This window comes from Peromyscus leucopus, chromosome 3 (genome assembly GCF_004664715.2).
Source record: "Peromyscus leucopus breed LL Stock chromosome 3, UCI_PerLeu_2.1, whole genome shotgun sequence".
Lineage (NCBI taxonomy): Eukaryota > Metazoa > Chordata > Mammalia > Rodentia > Cricetidae > Peromyscus > Peromyscus leucopus.
In genome coordinates, this window is record NC_051065.1 from 71,687,594 (window position 1) to 71,705,874 (window position 18,281).

Consider the following 18,281-nt stretch of genomic DNA (forward strand, 5'->3'; position numbering starts at 1 on the left):
CGTTTTATTGGTTCAGATTCAGGTTGGGACTGGAGTCTTCCTTCTCAGTTCCTTCAGTTGCTCCGTGGAGAAAAGAACAAGTAGAAAATTCACTGAGGAGTTTTTAGGAAGGCTGCAAAGAGAAGGCAGTCGTCAGCCCCTGTGGTTTCAGGGAACCCCCCAAAAGGAGAAGGCCACTTAAACACTTCAAACTAGAAAGGACATAGAAAGCTCCTCCACTTAGTTCGTCAAAAACCGTCTCAGAAATGTGACAGTTCGGGCAAAGCATTATGATTCCTAGCCAGTCTGGTCATGATCCCCTGGCAGACTGCACAGTCACGGCTGTGAGACACTGGGATGAGAGGTCCTATATAAATGTCAGATGTTGCATAAATGTCAGGAACCATTATCGTTTGTTAATGGGGGCTAAACTGTTCCTAAGTGAAGATCCAACTCCCAGACAGGAAGTCCTTGTTGAAGTTCTAACTACCAGTCACCCAGCAGAAGAGAATGAACATCCCTGGTTCTACCAAAGAACCCAGGTGGGATCTGGAGTTGGATGTGGACCAGGGTGGGTCCCTGCTTACCAGCTGAGCTCCTAGCCTTCTGGAGTCTGCCTTAGCTCAGCTGTAAAATGGGGATAATTACAACACCAACTCACTTCTTGCTGTGCCAAGGTCTTATGAGGAAGAAGGACATGAACATGGCGTGGCTTCAAGTGCTTAGTAAAATGTGAGCTGTTGCAGGATGACAATGGTCATGTTGAACGGGCTTTCAATGCTCCCCAAAGGGAGAGCTTCCAAAGGGAAACCTAGCCCTTGGCGGAGATGAGGAAGGTGATGGTGGTGGCGACTGGCCTACGCCGAAAACAGCAGTCTTCCTTTCCTGCTGCAGACCTGGCCCTAGATTCTGTATTCTAGCCCTGACTCGGCTGCTTCCCAGACGGTGAGCTTGGGCCAGTAACCAAGGATCTGGAAGCAATGGCCAGGGCCCTTCCGGCGCTGACGCGGAGTCTAAATCCGGCTCATCACTTGGCTCTTGGCTGAGATTCACCTTTCGCCTTCAGTAGCGACTGTCTCAGAGCTCCGCGCACACGCACCTTAAGGGTCTAGGGAAGGTTGGGGGCTGTGTGTAGCCCGAGTGAGTGTGCCCAAGAAAGAAGTTATGCCCTTGAGAGTGATGCGGCGAAGTGTAGATACAATGCTGAGAAGCCAGCATGCAGAGCACTGCAATGAGGTCACAGTTGTCGCAGGCAAAGGAGCTGGGTATCTCCTGGGGGTGGTGGGGAGCGTCCTTCATTTATAAATGCAAAAGTCTCTCCCCTCCCTTCAGCATCCAATTGTCACCTCTGCTCTCACCCCAAATCTTACTCCTTTCCGACCCTACAGGCACTCCTTGCTGGAGAGCTCGTGTCCGTGTCTCCTGCGTGGTCCTGTCTGAAACCATCAGGATTGTTTCCAAGCTGACTCACACTACTAATGTCGGGGGAGCCGTGTTACTCGGGGCTGGGCTGTGCAAGCTGTTGCTTGCGCGGTCGCGGGCGCCGCCGCCGCCGCCGCCGCGTGCACCAAGGTCCGCTCGAGGGGCGGGGTCTGGGCGGGGCGGGGACGGGGGCCGCCCCCTCGGCGTGCGGGCCCCGCCCCTCTTTCCTCCTTCCCCAGCGGACCGCAATGATTTAGAAGTTCAGGAATCCCACGTGACGTCACCGGGGGGGTGATGTAATGCACTCTAAATAGAATGTATTGTAATCTTTGCTCAGTCCAACGTGGTCCCTTCACCCGGGCTCGGCTCTTGCCTTCTCCACACTTGTTTGGTAAGTTCCTAAAAATACGGCGCGGCCACTTCTGGGGCTTTTGCATTTAGCCACTTTCGCTGCACTTGCCGCGCGAGCCGACTCGGGAGCGTCCTTGTTTGCAGGGGTTGGTTCTCCACTGCAGCCGCGAGGTTACTTGGTCCAATGGGCAGGTCACAGGGCAAGGAGTAGGGAGGATGCGATGCATTTTTTTCCCCTTGATTTGTGTTTGTAAACACTTTGGCGGATCAGAGGGAAGTCCGGCCCCAATTGCTGGCGGACTGTGGAGTTGTGCTGTGTCCTGTAGCCACCCAGAGACCCCACGCCGTGTCCATCTGGGAGCGCGTCTCGGTGGTTGCTGCGCCGTGCGACTGGAGGGATGCTGAGTGGAGCCAGCGCCGTGTCCGACCCAGTGTGCGTGCGTGTATGGGAGCGCGCGTGAGTTTCCCTGACACGGGGAACAGTTATGAATCGGGGGTGTATGTTTGCCTCCAGAGCCCTGGCAAGGTGCGGAACCCTCCAGAAGTGTGGTCAAGCGGCGGCGGCGGCGGCGGCGGCGGCGGCAGCAGCAGCAGTGGCGGCAGCAGCAACAGAGACTACGAACCAGGAGCCTCCCCCGCGTCCCCAGTTTCTCAGTGATGCAGCGGAACCCCGGAGAAAGTTTGCAAACTTCCAACCGGTGCGGCAAAGACGCCGGGTCACCTAGGGGCGGCCAGGCGAGTGAGCAGGGGGCTCGCTCCCCCCCGGGTGCCGAGCGAGCGGCCGCTGCCACCTCTGAGACCAGCTGCCGGCTGTAGCTGGTGGGCGCGCGCCCGGGGAGGGGCGGTTGCCCTTGAAGGGCACTTGACTTTCGCTCCAGGCGCTCCAGCTCGAGAGTGCTCCAGGCCCCCTGGCCTTCACGCCTGCAGCCGCCTCCCGCCTCCGTCCCTCTTCCGGGCTGCCGCCCCAAATGACAGCTGGGGCCCCCGAGCCGCGCAGTGCACAGGCGGTTCTCAGCACCCTGCGATGGAGCCTGCCTTCAACTTTTCACAAAGTTCTTAGAGGGTCGAGACAAGAAAGAGCCGAGAGAATCTCCTCCCCCTCCCCAACTCCACTACTTTAAAGGAACTATATCACCTATATCCCGCTTTTTTTGGGGGGGGGGGTGTCAGAGATTTATTTCCAGGAGGTGTCTAGTAGAAAACGCTTCCACTTTCCCTGAACGAGTGCCGCCCCCACTTGATGCTGGTTCAAGGCTGGGAACTGGAGTGGGCTGCTTGTACATTTCGTTGTCAGAGTCTGCAAAGCTTGTTTGCTTTTTTATTTTTCCCTCTCCCTGACATGTGTCAAAGAATAAAGGCTGGCTACAGGTCCATTACGTCATTCTGCAGGCCAGTAAGTGTTTGATTAAGGGCTTCAGATACTCAAGGGTTCAGGGGCTCAGAATGCTGACAAAGCAACTCTGCTTTCGCCCCCCCCCCCCCCCCCTGCGCAATTGAGGGTTCCCTGGACACCATTATTGCCCTCTCTTCCCCGACCCCTCCTCCTCCATCTCTCCTCCGCCCACCTCGTTATCACTGGCCTGCCCCCTCCTTTTACAGTTTCCCTCAGGGGGAATGCTGTCCCAGGAGTGAGCTGAAGAGCTTCTGGTGTCTGAGCGCAGTACCTGATGAGCGCTCAATCGCTCAATCTGCCCTTTTCTATTATTTAAGAAAGGCACTGCCCAGGCCCCCTTTTCCCGGGCGAGAATGCTCAGCCTAGATAGAAAAACCCCTGGAAAGGTTTAGAGGCCTTATATGTTAATACCGTGTCCCTGCGGCGACTTAGGAAAGCAACACACCCACAAGCTAAGAGCCCAGAGTCCCGGGAACCGCGCAGCCCTAAGGGAAAGATGAACGAGCCGAGCTGACTAAATCAGGTTTAGCGGAAAGGATCTAGATTAGACGTTTAATTTCCAAAGTGAGGGGATGGGTCTGAGAGCTGAAAGCACCATACAATACGTTGCTGCGTGTGGTACTTTCTTGTTCTCAGCCTTGAGTTTCTGTGTCTGCAGAGGAAATTAAATGCCCAATTTACAGAACTGAGTTAGAATCTTCCCCACTTGCCCTTTAAATCAACACTAGCCGCGACAACAGCACTGTGTGTGACTTGATGAGGGGACAGAGAGCGAAAACTTCTGGGGGTGAGTGAAGGATGATAGAGGGAATAAACAAACTCAGGCACAAGCTTTTGGCTGGAAGGGGACCAGGGACTTGGGCACTCTTTGATTTGGTGGAGATGGGGGAAGCTAAATAAAGGACATTTTATGTTCTAAATAGGTGGCATTGCTTGAAGAACACATGTTTTGTTATAATTAGATCTCCTTTCTCCAGCCTGCTCTAGCTGCAGAGCTTTGTGAACTCCTGACTGGGGACTGATTGACACCCCTTCCTCAAGTTTGTGGCGGTATTTATTATTTATTCACATCTAGAGATGAAATAGTATAACTCCCTATGCCATGCACGGGCATTGAAAATGTTCAACTTCTTGTTTGTGATGCAGAAGACCTAAGGGAAAAATGGCCGGGTCATGGGCCCTGGAGAGTGTGATTAATGATCAGTGATTTAGTGATCAGTGATTAGTGGTTTTATTCAAACTGTTACCTCTGACCAGAAGCACACATCAGAGGATTAACAGGCTCTTTAGATAAATGCTCATTAGTGGACGGGGGAAAGCACAGATAATAGGCGTGCACCCAGGGACAACTTTGGAAGAAAATCATTCCCGTCTTCAGAATAATAAGCTCTATTAACAGAAAGCCCTTTTAATTTAAAACTTGCTTTTATCTTGTAAATCAAAGTTAGATGTAAAAGTTTGTAGTGCCATTATAACCTAAATTTTCCCATATCCACTAGATGTGGATTATCCCAGTCGCGATATTTTTTTTTTATTTAAATAAACAATTGGACCTTTAGAGTTGCTGAACCCTGACAAGCTTAGCTCCCAGGGTTGGAAGGTGTCCCCCCTTTGGGGATGGAGATTGCACTTTGCTAACTAGATGGCGCACTGCTATTTGCTGTTCTGTGCTGCAGGAGTACAGTGAGGAGAAACTGAGCATGTAGCTGCTTGCGAGGTGTTCTCCAACACAACAAAGTTCATTCTGTGCAGGATTGGAGGCTAGACAGTTCGACAAGTTTTTAGTCACATTTTCCATGTCAGTTAAATCTAGGGAGTTGAAGGCTACTGGAAAAATTAGTCTCATTACTAAAAGAAACGTAAAGCAGGAGGGGGGGGGGAGAGGGTACCAGAGTCCATGAGCAGCTACCTCTGAGCTGCGGAGTGACTGAAGTTGCAGGTCTGTTCTCCTTTCAGCTAAGGGCTAGATCACAGTCTTCTGGTCTGAAATACTGAGGCAAGTACCCAGAGATTTGTTTCCTTTCTGATCTTGCTGGTCAAAAGAAGTTCCAAGAAAAAAGGGAAATTTTTTGATCTGGTGACTACAGGAGGCAACACGGCGTGGAGGTTTTACTCTGCCAGCCATGGTAAGAGCACGCTCACGTCTGTGGGCAGCGAGAGCACTTCATATCAGTGAGATCAGCCTTTTAGTTTCACAGATAGGACTTGGAAATGGCTTCTTATTTTGCATTTGTATGTGGTTTTTGTTAGGTTCCTGAGACTGGTAGGGTTTTGTGTAAGGGTGTGTGTGTGTGTGTGTGTGTGTGTGTGTGACCTTCATTTCTGGATTAAAATATGTTCTCGCACCTGTGAACTGCTTTAGGGAAGCTATGAAGAACAGTAAGCAAGGTGTCAGGTAAAAGAAATCCTCTTTCAGAAAGCTTTCAGGAGTCACTTTAATGAGTATTTGAGTTTTAGCAAGGAGGCTTTCTTTGAAAAGAAACCTAAAGACTAAAGAGAAAACACAGCAAAGCAAAATTCACTTCCGCACTCAAACTTAGATGCAGGCTCCCCCAAAGAAAGGCGCTGTTGGTTAAATATCAGTTTGACTTTAGTTTGAAAACTCAAAGATAACTCATTGCCTTCTCGTATATTTTTTCCCTCATTTCTGTTGCTCGCATCATTTTATATAAATTTGTTATTTTAATTCCTTATTTTTGTATCAATTTTTATTTTCAACTCTACTCAGAGTAAATACATTTATTCAACTGATAGTATCTCCAAGTCAGATTATTTTTTAAAAATGTAAATGGCTGAATTACCTGTCAGGCAGAAGTCAGTTGTGAACTTACTGGCCTTTTATACTGAGCAGTCAGGCAGGCAGCTTATTAGACTGACCCTGAAAAAAAAAAAAGGAATCCATGCCTTTATTTCTATCATGCTTTGATGTTTCAGCTTTTGAATAGGAGGTGAAGTAAATGGTAGACTGTTAGACATTTTTCCTGTATAGCTTTTCAGTTGCAGAATATTTCTATTATAACTATCTGCCAGTTTCTCACACCTGCATGCTCCAGACCCTTCAGAGTTCCCCCACTGCCCTCTGAACTGATGTCACAGTCCTAATCTCCCCATTTCCCGCTGTGGTTTACTGCCTAGGAATGATAAATCATCGGCGTGTTCGTCTTCAGTGGGACATTGTTTTGATGGAGTCTGATGGTCCCTGCATCTTCCAGATGTGAACTTTATCTGTGCGGTTGCTTTGCTTCTTTCTGGTTGTGCTCTTAGACTGAACTTAGGATTTGAGTGGTCTTATTATTTTATTCATTTTTTTCTTTTCCCTTTCAAAGCAATGCTGTTAGTCACAAAATTAATGTGATCAAGGCTGGTGTTTCCCATCTATATGCTGCGTTTGCTGCTTGCAAATTGGATTTCTAAGGCAATTTAAGATCTCTTTTTTTTAGAGGCTTCTTTCTTGGATGAAGCCGGACAATGATCTCAGTCAATTCATTACCTTGTCCAGTTTGACTGCCGCTGTGTTATGGGAATCAACTAAGGGTTTTATAAATTAGTGCTTAAACCTCTAAATTGAGGACTATTTTCAAATTCTGTTTAAGAAAAATGATACCATTGAGATAAGGAGACTAACAGAGGGCAGTAGCCTTGAATATTTAAGTCTGGGAGATAAAACCTCCCAAAGAACCTCTTCCTGCCACTATTTGTGAACTAAATGAACAATTTTGTCACAGTGCTTTATGTAGGAAGGCTGGTACTTAAAAGATGACTTCATGTAATGTTTTTACTACAGAATTATTAGATTTAGTAATAAAGAAAAGCAATATTTTTAAAATACTTCTTAGTATTAGTTCTATATCTGAGAACCACAAATGAGGAATTCAACATAGGAGAGTTTTCAGGAAGATAGAAGGCTTCTTAGGATTTTCCAAATAGTGATAGCACTCTTACAAAAACACCAGGAAAATCTGTGAGAAAAGTTTCTGGGACTTTCAAAGAATTCTCAGAGTTCAGGGAAAATTGCTGAATGTCTGTGATGTGACATGAGGTGCCAGTTTACTTTTCCTACAAGTTCAATCTATGGTCTCCTCCCCTTTTTAATCTGAAAATGAATAAATGCACTGATTTGAAATGGAATATTTAAATTGATTTCTTCTATTCCCCTAAGGTTCACATTTCTAATCTCTGCCCCCCAAATGAACAAGAATGGAAAACTACCATGTCCCTTTTACTCAGCCTAGAGTCTTCGATGGTGGGTAGAAACCAGTAGCTGTATATAGATGCTGGAGCCAGGAAAGAGCATCCTGGTCAGCCTCTCCAGTGAGTAGAGGACACTCTGCAGCCTAGTTGTAGTCCTTAGCTTATCCAAGGTCCACGCCAGAGAGTGGGAACCACGTCTGAATGTCTGGTCCCTGCTTTCAGTTCAGAATTCTCTTCCTGCCAGGCAGGCTGCTTACATGCCCCTGTCAGGGACCTGTACAGCAGAAGCCAAGGCTTTGGAAACTTCCTTCTTTTCAAGCCTTGTCACTGACAACCTTTCAAAGATAAGTTTTTAAAACTGACTTGACTGCTTGACCAGACAAACTGTAGTTTCTAGTCTATATTCACATATGTATATGTGTGAAATGCTGATTTTCCTAATACTGACATTTGAAATTGATTTTTTTTAACCTTAAGGTCTTCTTCGTGATGATATTAAGCCTTACAAAACTATACTATTGAGATTTCATTTGAGAATACACACTGGATAGAACTAAAATGGTTGAAAAGGCCATCTCAGAGAGTGAAACAATGCCATTTTTTTCTTGTCTTCATTATCTTTAAGGTCAGGGTCTGAGAAAAGCCTTAAAGTTTATATTAATTATCATTCTGGTGAACAGATCCAGTGCTCGGTTCACTCTGGCTCATTTATTTTTGCTGGGCACCCATCTGCAGTACATTATGTTTTCCGAGTCAGCTTAGGAGTAAGTTTGGAGGTAAATACCATTCTGTGCAACGTGAGTTGTCTGGAAGCATGCTCTTTGGGTTTCATTGGCAAGACTTGACTACTTATAACTCACAGGAATAATTTAGCAGTGCAGAGGACTCCAGAGCCGTGGGCATTTTCTTTCTGAGTTAGGCTCTGCTGCCATTGGATTGGAGAACAGGAGTATCTAAACAGAAAAACCTGAATGCATGCACTGTGTGTGTCGCTTGGCTTGACCCGCGCCTCTCCTTTCCAGCCCTTTGCATTTTGCATCAGAATCCAGGCCTCTTTCATTCTTTTATTACACCGAGGAGCCCCTATGTTGCAGGCATGATTTCCCAAATGTAACACATTTTGGCTAATTTTATGCAACTCTCTCTGCTGGCTTCCCAAGTGGGAAAACGGGCCACAGTAATAACAACAAGAATCTTTGTTTTTTATTTAAATTAGCTGACTATTAGAAGACAGACCTTTAATTTCCATTTGGCCAATTTGGTAGGACCATGCCACTTTATCAAAACTGGATTTTTCTCTTTGAGTAAGCCTGGCGTCTAAAGCTCGGGTTTCAACTTTTGCAACCCAGAGAGCAGAAGGCACGGGGGATAAAGTCCATTTCCACCAGGGTACTGAGCTGTGACACGTTAGGAAGAACCCGGCTGGCCTCGCTGCAAGGACAACACCGTGACTCGTCAGAGTGGAAAACAAGAGTGTTGTGAGCTCTGAGTCAAAAGCAGCTCTCAGGATGCTGACAACCTCCGCTGTCAGTAGGTCTGGCCTGTCTGGTCTAGTCTGGTCTGGTCTAGTCTGGTCTTTTCTTTCTTCTGGGGGCCCCATGAATGGTAAGCAGGCACCTTTTACCACTGAGCTGTACCCCCAGGTCCAGGGTCATTTCTCTGCTGAAATGTGGCAAAAAGTTCTCTTCCTCCATTCTTTGCATTGACTTCACGTTAATGTTTTGCTAGATTTCTTTTTTATATCCATCCTTTCAGACTACTCCTCACTCAGGAGTAGGCCCACAATGCTACATCACAAATGCGTACGCAACAGAGAGCGGGCTCTTTTTCGGTAGGTGACTCAGCTTTCATATCTGAACTTTGAAGAAACAATTAGTGAGACAAAATAGAGAAAACCATTTGGCAGTCACCGGTCCTATCCATCATTCCTGGAGCCACAGGCAAAGTGAGGCTAGAAAGCCCCCCAAGTTGCACCCAATTTATTGGATTGTGCTGCCTCTCTTTCCTCTACTTTGAGACAGGGACTCACTGTGAAGCCCGAGTTGATCTCCAACTCCAGATTCTCATGCCTCAGTTTCCCACGTACTAAGATTCAGGTTTGTGCTTCCTAATCCAGCCACTTTCCTCATTTATGTTCAAAGAGCTAGCTAAAGGAGGGCATTCCAGTAGGGAAGGCAACTGATGTTGTGTGATGTGTAGAGAAGCCACATTTAAAAGAAAGGAGTTCGTTTTAATAACCATTTGGCCCAGTATATCTCAAATATTATCATTTCAAATTTTAACATATAACCAGTATATCAATGCAATAGTTTACATTTTTTTTTTTTTTGGTATTAAGCCTTTGAAGTCTGGGATGTATTTTACCATATCAATTTTGGATAACCACATGTCAAGTGCTCAATAGACTACTTGTGGCCAGTGACTACCGTGTCAGACAATGGAAGTCTGCACATAGCTCTAAATCATGGCAGCCCAAGGGACCCACCTATGACACATACAAAAAACAAAAACAAAACAAAACAAAAAACCCACAGGCTTCCTCTAGGCTATTCCTGCTTGATTGACTTGGGGTGGGACTGGGCCTCTGTGTGTGTATAAAGACCCTCAAGAGTTCCTAATGTGCAGTTAAACTAGAGAGCCTGAGTTCTGACTGAAGATTAAAGAATTAAGAATCCTCTGTAAGATTCCATGATTCTACTTAAGGAAAGAGACTGTAAGGAAGTCCTCATTCAGTGTCTGGGGGCAGCGAGCAGTGGATACAGGAATGCCCCACTTTACAAAACGAACTTAAGAAAACATAATTAGGGGATGTTGAGATGGCTCAGTCAGTCAAGGGGCTTATCACCAGTCCTGACTGCCTGAGTTCGACCCCCAGAGTGCATGCAATAGAAGGAAAGAACCCATTTTGCAGGTGGACTTCCACATGCATGCGGTAGCATGTGCACATCCATAAACACACAAAATAAATGAACAAACAAGTAAATGGGAAAATTAACGTGGAAACACGGTGGATGAAAATGAAACTCTATAAAATGACTCATTTAGAGATGATTCTAAGGGCCGGACGTGAGCTCTGTTATATATAAGACCTGAACCTGTAGAGAACAATGTACTTTCCCAAATTCCTTAGCTTTAAGATTTCTTTACTTGCCACTCTCAGAGAGCCTGCATTTGGGAGAAGTTCAAGATCCCCACAGTTTACTTATTTTGCCAGCTTGCTTTCCTGTCCCTGGTACTACTTGCCTGTAGCTGTTTTGGGAGGGAAAATCTTACTTCACTGGAGACATCTGGATCCCTTAGAGTTTCTTCTCTTCAAGCCTTTAACAAGCTTTGTGTTATTGCCTAGGCCAAAGTCACTCAGGGCGAGATATTAATTATCATCTCCCAGTCTGAAGGCATTCATCCTATTTGTCACCCTCGAAAATATTTTAAGACTCAGTATTTCTCTACAAACACTGGAACATCTGATAATATATAGCTGTGTGTATTTTCACACCCGTGTGTTTTTATACGATTTCAGTACATGCATCCACTATAGGATGCAAAGATTAAAAATAAGAACCCTCAAGCTCTTCACACTTCTGTCTTGTGGATTCCACAAGCAGCATTGCCTGTGGGGAGGAGGAAAGACCCCGTTATCCATCCCTTGTGACTTTACGTTGCTGAGAACCTCTGCATTTCCAACTTCCTGAGTCATTTCTTCACTGGGACTCCCTTTCCTCATCTCCTGCAGAGCTGTTGATATCCAAATTCATGTCTTTTGGATCACCTGCTTTTGAAATGTTTCTTGAAGCCATTGGAAAAATTCAGCCTCTAATTATAAACACATAGCTTCCACCCTGTTTTATTGACGGAGACACTGAGAAATTGAGAAGGCAATCACTTCTCTGCTCATCGTTTGCATGGGTGATCAGAACAAGAAAAGACCTTAGAGTTGTGTGCGTCATATCACCTAAACATAAGCCTTACTCTGGATGGCCTGCAGTCTTATTATAAAGACAAGAACAATGGCAATGGCCAAAAACCAGTGAAGCTCCATACCTGCAGGCCAGCCAGAGTAATTTTGACAGTTTCTCAGTTTGAGCTTTAATGGTTTCTGTGCTTATAAACTCCCTAGCTTCCGGCTGTATGTACCTGGAATGATTAACAAATACATAAATGTATACTAACTTCCTAACATGGGATCTGTCCTAAAAGTTGCAGTGAAATATCTGCTGCAAACCTGTGTTTGGGTTAGTTTCTAGGGCAAACCTTCTCTCAGGCTACTTTGTGATTGACAGAAGTGTGTGTGTGTGTGTGTGTGTGTGTGTGTGTGTGTGTGTGTGTACAGACGTTGAGATTAAGGATGCCAGTCTCTCAACTGTTTGGCAGACGGAAGGTAAAGGTCACTAGCTATCCATTGAGTAAGACAGACTCTGGTCTGGTTCCCTAACTATGCTTAATAAACACTTCAGCTCTCACCATGTGCCATCTTCACACTTGGTCTGGAGCCGCCTGCTTTTGAGATCTGAGTTTTGTGTTCACTTAATAATGTCAGTAGTCAGGGTGTGGCCATGGGGGTCTTGGTATGCCTGTATCATTAAGGGGCGAGGTATACATTGTAATCAACACTGGTATTTGTGATCAATGCCAGGGGGCAATTATCCTATATCCTTTTTTAAGCATTATGTTAAAAGTTAAAACAACTTTGCTCTCTCTCTCTCTCTCCCTCCCTCCCTCCCTCCTCCCCTCCCTCCCCCTCTCTCTGTCTCCCCGTGTGTGTGTGTGTGTGTGTGTGTGTGTGTGTGTGTGTGTGTGTATGTGTGTGTGTGTGTGTGTGTGTGTGTGTGTGAGAGAGAGAGAGAGAGAGAGTTTATGCTTATATAAAAACTATATGTAAATAAAATTCTTAGATATCGAGGACTAACATGTTACTAGGGCATATACTTGCTTGTGAATACACTTATCATCTGTTTGCCTTTGTTTCTGTTTTGTTTATCTGGGACAAGGTCTCGGTGCATAGCCCAGGCTGGCCTTAAAACTTCCTTGAACTCAGATTCCCCCACTTCAACATCCCCTTCCCCCAAGCACTGGGACTACAAGCCTACGCCATCATGCCAGGTACCATCGTCTTTTGTTAGGATGCCTGTGAATAAAATTGTCCCACCTATTAGAACAAGTCTACTTGTAATGTTGGGTTAGGTACATACTGTTGATGAAAAGATATTGCTACACTAAAAGAATTAAGATCATATTGAAAACATCCTCCTTCTTAAAGGCAGCCTGCTTTAGCACACACTGTTTACAATTTCATATTCTCATTCACAACGCCAGATGACTAACAACCACCATTCTTGGTGCTGGGCTCCATAGACGTCATAGGGTTGACGGTGCACGGAATTTTGGCACCATGAAGCAGCGTATAATTTGAAGTTGTACTTTTTGCTAAATACCCATGCTAATCCCCAAGCCATTCAAAACATTAAAAAACCCAAACAGCAATGTCTGCTGCTTGGGTGGAGGCAGTGCTGGGAGATAAGTACACTGTTACATTTTTTTTTTCATGTACATTTACAAAAACCAGGAAGAAAAAAAAAAACCATAACTCAATATGCCCTCTGGAAGGAACATTTTAAGGCAGACAGTTTAACCCTTAAACACTGGCTTCATTTTTATTCTTTCCAGGAAAGAAATACCTTTTTTTTTTCTTTAAAGCACAAAACTCCTGTATCTTTAAAAGGAAGGCTGTAAGAGTGAGTTGTGTGAGTGATTTAGATTTAATATTTAACATGTATTTGAAAAATTCTGTTTGGGAAGTCTTATATTCTTTTGATTAGTTTTAGTTTTTATGTATATTTAAAAAATAGAAGCTTTTGAGAATATCATTGAAACTGGTGGAACAGTACACTTAAAAATGCTTAGGGTTGCATTATATATATTTGACCTCAGTTATACAAGAGGGGGACAAAGTTTGTTTGTGCCTGTCACATACATATGGTAACAGAATGTAAAGAACATTTGGTTCATGCTAGGTGTAGTGGCTTTGGTGTTTTAACAGGAAGGTAAAAAAAAAAAAAATCTAAAGAGAATTTTTGCCATTTCAGACTAATGCAGAGCTTGTGTGTGTGTGTGTGTGTGTGTGTGTGTGTGTGTGTGATACAATTTGGAAATGCAGGAGATCTAAGCATCCAAGAGTTAGACACAGCACCAAATGCCTCCTTTCTGGAGACTGGCTTGGATCAGGGTATGCCCTGTGTATTGAGAGCTCAGTGACTTACTTCGGAAAACAACCTTTCTCCTTGATTGGTCACTTTTGTTTGGGTTTACTTGGTTGCTTTTCTTAGCACCAGGATCAATAAGGGAAGTCAGCTGTGGTGGCTTTGTGGGTTATGATGGGGACCAGAACCTCATTCCTCAGAGGGACACTGACGTGTGAGAAGATTCTCCCGGGACAGTGCGGAAATTGAAAGTTCTGAAAGCTGAGCCTGTGTGGAAGGGCACAGTGAACTGGAGTGTTTGCCAGGGGAAGGACAGGGCACAGGCTGGTGTGGGACCCAAAGGGCACCGTGTGCGTGATGAGCGCCGTTTCCCGACTTCGGAAGGCAGTGGGAACTGCAGAGGGGAAGTTGGCAATTGCTGACCTTTAAATACTCAAGTAGAGCCCACAGCCAGTTTCAGGAACATGGCTCACTGGCACCTGCTCAGAAGAAACCTTGCGGTTCTAGAAGTCACGGGCTCTAAAGTTAAAACCTCTGGGCTCAGTGACACTTTAGGGTCTTCCTAACACTCTAGTCACAGGAATATTTTAACCTGAAACTGCTGTGATCAAATATGAGCAGCTTCATGAGGTCCAACCATGTGTGTGTGTGAATATATTACATGTACAGTGGGTTCTTTCTCTTCATATTCATTTAACCCCAAGAGGTTCAGACATATTTGAAAAAATGTGCATCAGTATCAAACATGTGGACATTTCTGAAAAAACAAACAAACAAACAAAACATTGTTATGATTTGGATCTTGAATGTCACCCAAAGGCCATGGATTAAAAGCACGACCCCATCCTGGATAGTGTTAGGGGATAATGGACACTTTAAGAAGAGGGGCCTAGGAGAGGGATGTTAGGTCATTGGGAGGAGCACCATCACATAAACAGCTTTGCTCTGCCGCATGCTACAAACCATGATGAAGTGTCCCACCTCGGGCCCCAAAGCACAGGAACCAACTGACCTAGGACTGAAGTCTCTGCAACTAGGAGGCAAAGCACAGCCTCTCTCTCTCTCTCTCTCTCTCTCTCTCTCTCTCTCTCTCTCTCTCTCTCTCTCTCTTCCAAACAGGGTTTCTCTGTGTAGCTTTGTGCCTTTCCTGGAACTCACTCTGTAGCCCAGGCGGGCCTCGATCTCACAGAAATCTGCCTGGCTCTGCCTTTCTTATTTTAAGTTGTTTGCTTTGGGTATTTTGTCATAGGAACAGAAAACTGAGGATCACGGGAGTCTTACAATGGCTTGCGTAGCATTTACTTTGTGTTAAGCATTATGAGTAGTCTAGAGACAAAGAATATAAGGAAATCCATAGGCTGTGTACACATGCTGTGCCATTGTATATACAGGACATGAGCATCTGAGGATTTGGGTGTTTGCAGGGAGTCTTGGTACCATGGGGCCAGTCTCTCATGTATATTAAAAAAAAATGGCTGTTGAGTTAAAGTCATAATGAGTTAATGAACATATGCTAATATATAGAATCAAGAATGACTATTTAACAGTAGTTAGAACTATCAGTATCTAAATGCTTCTTTGTGAGATCAACTGTCTGTTTACCCAAGAACCTATGCCCAAGCAGCCACTATTAAGACTTTGGAATTTGCCCTATTTACTAATTATTTGTGTGTGTGTGTGTGTGTGTGTGTGTGTGTGTGTGTGTGTTTATGCAGGTGTGGTAACACAGGGCAAGAGTTGGGGTCAGAAGACAATTTGTGGGAGTCAGTGTTCTCCTTCTACCTTGTGGGTTCCAGGGAATCTAACTTATCTCATTCAGGCTTGGCAACAGCCTTTACTGGCTCAGCCAGTAAAGTCTCCCATTTTTAGGACTTTTAAAGTAACTTAATGTAAATCTTATTAGTGTGACATACTACTGCATGGTGGAAACTGCAGCGTGGTATTTCCCTTCCCAGCTCATGGGTAAAGAAGCCAAAATGCACAGTGCTTAAAGGGTACGTGGAGTCCTGGACAATGCACATGCACATGTTACTATAATTCCTTCCCTTCCTTCTGGCATTTCTCTTCTCTTTATCCTTTCTCTTGGCCTGTGTGCTGCACACATACTTGAAATCACAGCAAGTGTGCCTGGAAGAAGAGCCCAAACCCATGAGGGGGGCATTGGGAGCGATGCTGGTTGTCACCAATTCTTTGAGTGTGCTAAAAATAAACTTCTTCTGTCTCCCAGAAAGTCTTGGAACAAGTTGTTAAGAGATCGGAGTCCACATCTTAGAAGTTAAGGACAAAGCTTGAGAAACTTGCTACTGTCTTTATTTTGTCCTTGAATTTGTCTCCAGGATTTGTGAAAAGGCAACCCCAAGCTTTCACCTTGTGAAGAAGGAGTTTCATCCTATGATAGTTTATTACTCTTAACAATTATTGTTTTTTTTCAATGCTAACAGTTACTGATAAGGACAAAAGCCACCAGTTTTCATAAATACACTCATATATATCAGACTGACCATAGATGTCTCAGGAGGAGAAGAAAAAAATTCGGATTTTCTAGTTGTAGATGGACAATTCACAGTGTGTAGGCACCACCTGTTTCCCACCGTAGGAGGAAGATCAAATGCTGCATTTCAAAATCACATCAGGACAAAGGATAAATGACAGTTAAAACCCCTAGAGTTGGGCATGTGTTTCATTGATAGAGTAATTGCCTACTGTATTTGAGGCTCTGAGTTTGATCCCCAGAAATAAAAAGATAAAAATGGTGAAATGCCCAAAATGGACACCCCTTGATTATAGGAAGTGGGGTACTGGTTGCCCACGGCTGAGGAGGGCTTGGGAGATTATGGGTGACATATAAGGGATACAGGGTTTCTTTAGGGGTTCATGAAGGTGTTCTGGGGCAATCGTGATGGTTGCACACAGTTGTGAATTTTAAGGCCATTGGAGTATGCACTAAAGCGTATCAGTGAATTTCATGACTTATGAGTGATTTCTCAATAAACTTGTTAAAGAATGACAACCCATCCTGGAGGAAAATATAGGATGCTCAATTCAGTTGGCCTGCATCCTAAGTAGGATGTTTTGGCATTAGTACTTCTTTTATTTTGACATGAATACATCAAGAAGAGGAGCAGAGAAATGTTGGTAAAGTCATTACCGACCTCAGTAACAGGAAGGGCTGACTACCAACAATCTCATCCTTTGTGTCATGTGGGTCCAATCCATGCATGGCACCCTGGACATTTCCTGCTAAGTGGCCTGGTGGTTCCTTAATTCTTCACACAATCCTCCTCTTCTCCGTTCACTTCTTGCCACACCCACTTCAGTGGTGGCTGCTCCTGTCCTCTGCATCCCCACCTCCTTTTACATCAGTGATGTTGCCTCTTTCCTTGGAAGACACGAATATGTCATTACCAAGTCTTCACCCACCTTGTCCTTTTACCTTCTATCCTCTCTCTCTCTCTCTCTCTCTCTCTCTCTCTCTCTCTCTCTCTCTCTCTCTCTCTCTCTGTCTCTCTCTCTCTCTCTCTCTCTCTCTCTCTCTCTCTCTCTCTCTCTCTGCTCCTCTTATTCACTGAGAATTCAGGGGAATGGGGTTATTTAATCAAGTCTTCCCTGAACAAGCTTTCTCATTCCATCTACCATGTCAACCTTCTTTGCAACAAACCTATCAAAGAACCAGAATGACCCATTTCATAGATGAAGAAAGTGAGACTCCTCAGTCAAGGAGCTTACACTATGTAACAAAACCAGTAAATGGACAAGTTGGGGCCTGGAACCAGTTGTGTCTGGTTCCTGAGTATTTTTTTTTTCCATTCTGGGTACCAGATGAATCTTCCCAATGAGTGGCTCAGTATGTCTCGACTCCCTCATCAGAAGTATCCTGTTTTAAGGATTGTGGGCTGTTGCTGGAGAATTTCTCTCCAGCTCCTGCCACCAAGTCCCACCAGTTCCAGAGCCCACTTATAAAATAAACACACAGAAGCTTACATTATTTAAACTGCTTGGCCATTAGCTCAGGCCTATCATTGTCTAGCTCTCACTCTTATATTTAGCCCATTTCTATTAATCTGTACTTTGCCCTGTGGCTCTTGGCTTACCGGTACTTTACATCTTCCTTGTCCTGGCAGCGGCTCCAGGCGGTCTCTCTTTCCTCCCTCCTTCCTCAATTCTCCTCTCTTTTTGTCCCGCCAATACTTGCTGCCTGGTCACTGGCCAATCAGTGCTTTATTTATATAGAGCAATATCCACAGCAGTGGGCTAGCCTAGATTCATCCCTGTGGCCTCTTCCCAGATTCAAACCAGGGTTATGGTAAGCTGTGGTTTGTGTTGGATGACATTTGCTATATTCAAACCAACCCCTCCCCTGTAACATTTGGTACCCTCCTTCAGCACCCTCCAGATGCAATGCACACACACACCCCCATACCCCGCCAACTACTTAGAGAAGCACTCCTCTTCAAGGCCATCAACCATCATTATTTTCTGATCTCCCAAGTGAACATCTGATACATACTTAGTTCTTTATTGCTCTGTTCTGATTGTTGACTTGTTTATACACACAAGGGTTCACATAGTCCAGGCTGTCCTTGAACTCACTAGGAAGGCCAAACTGGCATTGTGATCCTCCTGCTTCTACCTCTCAAGTTCTGAGACAACAGGTGTGTACGACCACACCTGGCTTCCTATGCATTAAAAAATATGTATTTTATTAGACTTATTTTTTTGTTTGCAGTAAATTCCTTCCCTTAGATTTT

The 18,281-nt window shown here is 44.8% G+C and overlaps 1 protein-coding gene across 1 annotated transcript in view; it reads left to right on the forward strand.

Moving 5' to 3' along the window:
- Positions 1-1,706: 1,706 nt before the first annotated feature.
- Positions 1,707-18,281, forward strand: part of Creb5 (cAMP responsive element binding protein 5) — a 398,130-nt gene continuing 381,555 nt past the window's right edge. The window contains exon 1 of the mRNA XM_028864134.2: positions 1,707-1,792. The gene's annotated coding sequence lies outside the window, so the exon portion shown is untranslated. The remainder of the gene's footprint in view (positions 1,793-18,281) is intronic.